The sequence below is a fragment of the Andrena cerasifolii genome, chromosome 1, assembly GCF_050908995.1.
Source record: "Andrena cerasifolii isolate SP2316 chromosome 1, iyAndCera1_principal, whole genome shotgun sequence".
Taxonomy (NCBI): domain Eukaryota; kingdom Metazoa; phylum Arthropoda; class Insecta; order Hymenoptera; family Andrenidae; genus Andrena; species Andrena cerasifolii.
In genome coordinates this window covers 31111395-31119039 of record NC_135118.1, presented here as the reverse complement: position 1 = coordinate 31119039, position 7645 = coordinate 31111395, and the positions used below count along the sequence as shown (strand labels likewise).

Here is a 7645-nt window from a genome sequence, read left to right as displayed (position 1 = left end):
CGAACCCATCGCTATGCGCGTCTCTTCCTCTTCGCCCTCGGCTCCTCTCCTCATCGCGTACCAGCGCTGGCCGCTTCACTCCTCCTCGCGCCGTGATCCACGATCTTTACGGATACCCCTTCCGTCCCAACGCTCGGCCGTTTCGCAATGATGTCATCCACGCCATTGGCGCAGACGCCGGAAAATTTTCGAATCGCGTCGGAGGAAAATTGGAGTGTGCTACTTTGGTATTTTACACGATAGTATGGATTTCCTTAATTCAGAAATGTCAAGTAATTGAATCGAAAGCCAGAGGTCGAGGTTCGCACCGCGTGGTTCGAAGTTTCCGATTATTCAATACCTCCAAAAGAGGTTTGTCCCTCGAGGTAGCTAACGAGATTAAGGAGACGAGGGTCCTTTTAACGGGAGCGAAAAGATTCCCGAGGTGTCTCGCGGCGCTGATAGATTGAACGCGGGTAAGCGGGAGCCTTAGTTTCTGGAACGCTAACCGTCGCATGACCACTCGCGACACGAAGGCGTGGTAGGAACTTACGATCGTTCCGCTCGAGACTGATACGTGTTTATTTTTAATTTCGAACTGTGAAATTAACTCTGTCACGTAGGGGGATGGGAAAAATGGTCAAACACGATTAGAATTTTAATGAAACTTCTGACACACAGTATCAGCAAGGTTTATTGTACATCAGTCATCTTGGGCGCGCATGCATACAAGATATCTTATTCTATGTTCCCCTATCATTATAATATAAATTAGAAAAGTAGAGGAAAAAGTGTGGAAACTTTTTGCAACATCGCCATCGTACATACATATTAAATAGTTTCACTAGAATGAAGAACAACATTGAAACGTAATAAAAAATATCCATCATATAAAGAAAAACGACGAGGGGCCATTTTCAAAATGGTCACCCCGAATATGCACGGGCAGGAATTGGTGAATATTTCACTGGTTCCAGCGAATTCGATCGGAAGCTATTCTCTCGCCGGGCTCACAGGTACCGCCACGCGATGAGCCATGGCGAACGGATTCGAGGCCAACGAGTAAAATTAGACAGCGCGTGGATGGAATCCGAGCCAATCGAGCAACCCCAAATGGAAATGGAAAGCTTCGATTTCTATACGAAAGATGGCCGCAATGCGACGCCATTTATAAAATGGCGGTTGTTGACCATCCGCCGCTGGCTGTCCGTTTTCACGGATTTTACCCAACGCCCCTAGCACTCCTTTCCGTCAAGCTCACTGCCCTTCGCAACTCCCATAAATGACCCCTCGGAATCGAGCAGTTAAGCCTTAAGCTGCATTTGTCTCTTTCTACGGTTCGCAGGAAATTTGATGAACTTTAATCTTACCGTGAGTTTAAACTTCTTTAAGAGATTTAAAAATGTCACAACGGCATGTTGGTTTTCCAAGGATTTGATGGAAGACTCGCGACGGTCTAAGAGCGCGAAGCAATCCCGGTTGGATCAAGGTAACGATGTCAGCGAATGGCAGCAAAGTGGCAAATCTGGGAATATTCTATGATCGGTGCAAAGTATCGAGACTACAATCTCGATAGCGGTGCGTACGTACGAAGTGGCACAAGGCAAGCCAGTCCCACTTCCCTTTCCTACTTGCGTGCACGTACGTGCGCACACGGTATATCTCATTCCATCATCGCGCCTCCTGCCTCTCCATTCTTACCAAGGAGTGGTGACTTTCCAAACTTATATGTCTCTTTTCCCGTTCAGCGATCTTCCACGCAGCGGTACATTCACCGACGAAACCCATACGCGAAATATTAACCTCTTCCCCAACCAAACCCGAGGCGTTCCGAAAATACGTCACCCGAGAACCGCAGGGCTTGGACTTTTTTCCCCGTCGCATCACTCTTCCCAACATGTCAATTTACGACCTCCAACAACAACGCGCAGGAATAATGGTCACAAAACAAACGTCTTACTCAATCCTCGTGGCCCCGCCTCTCACCCTCGCCGCTGACAGAAGTTACACGGCGCAAACAAACACGTTCTATTTACAGGAACGACCGACGACAATCTTCGAACCTGTTTCCGTCGTTTCCGATACTCCAGGCGTTCATTGAACGTACCCTTGTTGCGCGGGCCGTTAAAGGACCGTTTTGCGGTAAGGTGATTCAACGTTGTCATGATGTTTATATAGTTGACTACGCGTGCGGTGGAAGTGACGAGCGTAGAAAGTCGACTTTCGAGAATTTCAGAGAAAAGAAACCGTTCTTGATCACAGAAAACAAACTCGACGCGCGTTAGAAAAATTTTTACCACCAATTAAGCAGTACCTGCGAAAAGATTGAATTGCAAACCATGCTGTTTGTAAGGTGCCATCGCCTGGTCCCTGCAATCATAACTGTTAGGTATGAAACAGTTATTAAAAAAATGTTCGAACGTGGAATACATAATATGAGTGACGTTATCTGAGAAAATGGTGAACGTAGGGCGGATACGTGACAGCGAGATGCTCGGGTCGCGTTACCCGGATAAATGAATCCGTACAGCTTCTAGTCACTTGTTACATGGAAAGTGACAACGGACTGCTTTATTAAGAAGGGAAAAAAAAAATGTAGGCCCGTAATCGCGGCAACGATCCGGTACGAGGCCGACGGTATTTGCCAAGTTACGAAAGTAAGCGGCTTTAGAAAGTATAGAAGGCTGTCGAGAGGTGAACGGTGCGCTCTAACGGCGGGGGATTCTTGCACGGCAATTACAAAGTGGCTTTGCAACCACGTTCACGATCGAGCGCGCCGCGCGCAAACCAGGCCTGCTGCTGCTCGGCAGGTGTACACGGTTTGCTCGATTTACGACACTCGGCTCGGCTGCGAAAACGAGAACGCACGAGCGGAATAACGATGCGGGTTTATCTGTTTAGCAACCTTCGGCGGACAGGCGTGGAACAACGCGAACGGACGCGTGAAACAAAAAGAACCGAATGTCCCCGAATTTAACGGTCCCGGTTGAGCCTAGAGAAACGCGATTTATTTCGGGAACGAGGATTTCCCGGTGTACGGAGACCGCGCGCGCGCGCACAGTAATTTACGCTTGAAACGAGCGGAAAAGTAATTTACGTACGGCTGCGCGTGACCGTGCGCGAGCGAAGGAAAAAGGAGAGCGACGATGGAGAACGATGACGGTGCTCGAAGAACGATCAGTACTCGCGCAGTGTTCTCCGTGATCCCAGAGCCTTTTTAACATGGTATATTACAGCTAGGGGAACACGGTTTTCACTGCTGAGCCCGTGCTTCTAAGTAGGAATATCACACCAGGTAGCAGTAAGTTTCACGCGCGCAGGCTTCTCCCCGGTTTCCGAACGGTAGAGGTGTTTGAAAAAACAGACGTGGATTCTTCTGGACAAGCGGGCTGTGTTCGATCGGTGTCAATGGATGTGCCGCGGGGCCAATAAGGAGAGAGAAAAGACTGACTGTCGTTTCACAGAGCCAAGCCCGTTTCTCACCCCTACTGACCTAGCGACCGAGAAAAAGATCGAGGCGTCGTCACACGTCAGCGTGATGGACAGAGACGTCGGCTGCGGCGCACCAGCGTAAGAAATAGAAGAGCTATATTCTTCCTGTCTCTTCTGCACTCCAGCCTTTGTTGCGTATTCTCCACCAACTGCCGTAATAAACGTTAGATCACACACTGGCCCAGCGAGAGCGGAGCCACGGTTCGATCACGTGACGATGGGTTGCGTCACAGTTGCCCCTCTCACCACTCAACCGACGAACCAACCGAACCGACGGGACCGCCATCTTTTACCCACTGAGACACCAAGAGGAACACGGGACACGAACACCCCGACGGACGAGCAACGATCTCTTTTTATTTCGTTTTTTTTTTTTTTTTTTTGTTCAGCTTGCAGAAAGAATGGACCTCGCGGGGCCCGATATCCGGCCCAAAGTGCGCGTCTCTCCTTATACGACGTGGTAGGACAATTTAGATTTTTGCACGCCGCGCGATCACTTATCGCGAACTCGCTGCACGCGCCACGAGCCGAGGGGCGATTGCGCACGAACAGATACGAGACTTTTGCGCGGTAATCGTGACGGAAACTATAATTCTCGCGTTATCGACGTGACCACGAACGTTGGATAAATCGAAGATAATAGAATTCCGCCAGAGAGCTGGCAGAAATGCAGGTCGAGCGATGACCTAGATAATTTTTTCTCCCCCGAAACAAGTGCCTCGAGGAGGCGTGCACGATAAGGACTCGTCCCGGGTAGAATGCGGTCTCACTCGTGCGAAAGATGGATTGCAGCGAAATGAAAAGCGCGAGACGCAACGATGAGTGGTAATCCAAGGTAACCGCGTGGTCCCATGGTCGACGATAGGGAGAGTCCGGTGCTCGTTTCCGGTTGCGCCCGGTCCCCGGAGCCACGCCACGTACGCAATTGCGGCGACGATGGTCACAGCGAGGAATCGAGAAGGACTGTTACGCGACGCGAGTCGTTACTATCTCGCGGTTATGCACGATGGTATATCGGCGCGTTGCGTCTCAGAGGTTGCTTCCCAGATAGGCGGCACAGAACGCGGCTGGATCGGAACTGAACGAATTCGGAGAGGACTCGGTGGAACCGTCGAGAGTAAACTGCAAGCTGGCAAAGCGAGCCTCTCTCCTCGGCTTCGAGGAACTGCCGGGGAGAGAGAGAGAGAGAGAGAGAGAGAGAGAGAGAGAGAAGGTGACTCTGGAGCGTGTAACACGACCGACTCCGAAGGCGAGCAGTGACGAACGAGGATGAGCTCGAGCGCGTAGCCTGTGCCGCACTCTCAGTCCATCCCCACTACTCGTCGCGATCGTACATCCGGTGGTAACAGTGGCGCGCATTCGCGACCGCTCCTGCCCGCCGATTGGCGCGCGGCGGTTGCTACTCGGCCCACCATTGGCCGGCTCCCCGCCACACGGGTTCCCGCGACGTTCGGTATCCACGGGGCATACACGCGCGCACACGCGCTTACGTAGCGAGCACACGAGGCCACTCTCGATCTTACACACATAAACGATATATTCAGCCGAGGACACCGCGCACAGACACGGAGAAACACGCGAGCAGGCGCATGCACGTACACACGCGTGCACGGCCCACGGGTACTCGCGAGGTTTTGTTCACGCGTTCACGCACGCCATCTCCGCGAGAATACTCCGCGCAGCTCCCCGTGTGTGAGTCGGGAGATTCCACACGCCCGCGCCTCTCGCTACGGTCGTATGACGGTCGAACAGGAACTGGCCGCAACCCGCGCGGAAACGCGCTACTTATGCTGCCCGGTGAGAAGAAAACCGACGAATCAAGACAGACTTTATACCCGCCGCTTTTGGATTCGATGCTATGCGGATCCAAAGGGCCGTCCTCTGGCCGTGTGTGCGACTACCACCACACGCTAGCACGGGGGATGAGTACCGACCAATCAGCCCTCTTGCCGCTATGCGCATAACCATGATAAATATGCGCCATGTAGGGTGATTCTTGCAAAGTGATCGATCAAGTTGTCGTCTCAGGCGCAGAGAAAAACCTGTTTACCGAAAAATCCCGCGAAGATGCCCTCGTAAACATAAATTTTTCTAAAAAAATTATACAACACACAACACGCTGAGACTTGCGTCATCGCGTTCCGCGAATAGATTAAAAGAAAAGTACTTGATTTATTGAGAAACAAATGTTGACCTTGAAACGCCCTTGACATTTTCCTCTAAAAAATGATTTCGTTCGATATAAAATACCCCGCTATGGATCGAGCATTTTTTCAATCGACAGTAATTATTTCCATGTCCCTGAATTTTGTGTATAATCGTATCGATCGCTGTATAAGAATCACCCTGTATAACCTGGATACGGGTTTATCTGTTTCTCTGGTACCAGTCGCCGCTAGACAATGGCGGCGAAGGTAATCAGGCTACTGCTGTCGCTACTACTTACGCTAAGACCGGCGTCGAACCTTTGACCCATTTTTCTATCGATCTTCCACAATTCGCGCACACAGGCTGCAGGCGGTAGCCTCCGGCCATCGAGATCCTCCACTCCGGATATTCGAGTCTCCGCGGCGACTTGGCATCGAAGCAGCGCATTCGATTCCCCGCGTCACGTACGTTCCCGATCCTCCCACTTTCCCGCCAAAATCGGTATCGATCGGTCGGCGGTAGACGTGCCACTCGTAGACCACGTCCGCGGATCTACGCGACGGCTGGACGCTCGCCTGACTATCGGCGTTACGTAACGGCCGTGACGTTCCTCGAAATTCATCCAGCAGTACTCGTCGCGCAGTATTCTTCCTCCTACCTTCGAAACTCGAGAGTTCGGAGATCCTCGGATATTTGCCTATTGTCTCGAGAACAATGGAAGATCGCGAGAACAGTGCACGCGTGGCACGGGAGCGCGCGCGCGCGCGCGCGCGGATCGGCCGATCGATCGACGTTCCGCTGAAACGGAACCGCGGGATCGAGAAAAGTGTCGGGATCGAAAGGATCGTCGCGGTGCAGGAATTAAACGCGAAAGAACGGTGCTGCGCGTATAGCGGTTAGTCGATTAACGAAGCTCGCGAACGGCGGAGGGAAAGGGGATAGGCTCGGCGGAACATTGGGACTCCGATCGTCCTATTTCTACGCTCGGGAACGCTCGGGCGGCGGGCCGATCGCGCACGAAGCAACGGGGATATAAGTAGGTCGTTCGGAGCCGCACGTGTCGTCCTTGACTCACATAGCGTGGCGCGCAGGCGCTCACCGTTGCCGCATTGCTGGTCGCTAGGGCTTTTTCTTTGTTTCCTCTCCTCGCGCGTGTGTGTGCGACACGGCGCGGGCGCGCGCACGGCCCGGCTCTCGGCGGGCACAGTGTGCGTGACTATCGCTTGCACGCACATCTCCGTGCACTCTGCGAAACGAGCCGGCGGCAGCGTAATCTATCGCGCCTAACGTCTCTGTCTTTGTCCACGCGGACCAACTATTCCCTCGCGTGGGCTCGCTTCTTTCGCGAGCAGCGCCCGTCACTCTTCAATACCGACAGGAATCGAGCATTTTTTAATTTATTCGCTTCGGCCTCGCCCGCGCCTAAGTATGCGCCTTACGTAACAACGTGACAAGTATTTCGCTTCCGGCGTACGTACGAATGGTCCGTGCGTCTTCCTCTTCGTGGGAAAGTTGCGTGCCTGCACGGTCTCTTTTTAGGCGCTCGAAGGGTTAAGGTCCCAATAATCTGGCGCTTTCATCGCGCGTACACACGCGCCCGTACAGAGAGGGACCTCGTGGCGCGGACGGAGCAGCGGCTGCGGCGTCGAGGTCGAGAAAACGGGAAGCCGCGTTGTGCAACTCCCAAGGAGAGTGAGCCGCACGCGTGTTCCGTCGTGCGTTTCTGCGTGCGTCCGTGGATGAACGCGCATATGCGCGCCGCTCGATGATAATCGACAGAAAGAGAAAGGTCATCGGGGAGCGATGCGTCGCTTCCTCTTCCTTGTCGCGATTACGAGTAGGTGAGCGGTTATCCGAAATTGCAGAGTGACGCAACGCGCAGCTGTACATACGAATTCCCCGATGACGGCCGCTTGTATGTGCACGCGTGTACACAGTATACAGGGTGTTCTTAATATTCGCGGCGCAACCCGAAACAGGGGTTTTTGAAAAATTGTTTTTTATTATTTTTTTTTATTATTATTAT

At 52.4% G+C, this 7645-nt stretch overlaps 1 long non-coding RNA gene across 1 annotated transcript; it reads right to left on the bottom strand.

The window, feature by feature from the left end:
• Positions 1-635: 635 nt before the first annotated feature.
• On the bottom strand, positions 636-6999 carry LOC143375516 (uncharacterized). The gene is made up of 2 exons (XR_013086924.1): positions 6278-6999; positions 636-6229 (listed from the first exon to the last, which is right to left on the bottom strand). It is a non-coding gene; the product is annotated as an uncharacterized LOC143375516 (long non-coding RNA).
• Between the last annotated feature and the right edge of the window lie 646 nt (positions 7000-7645).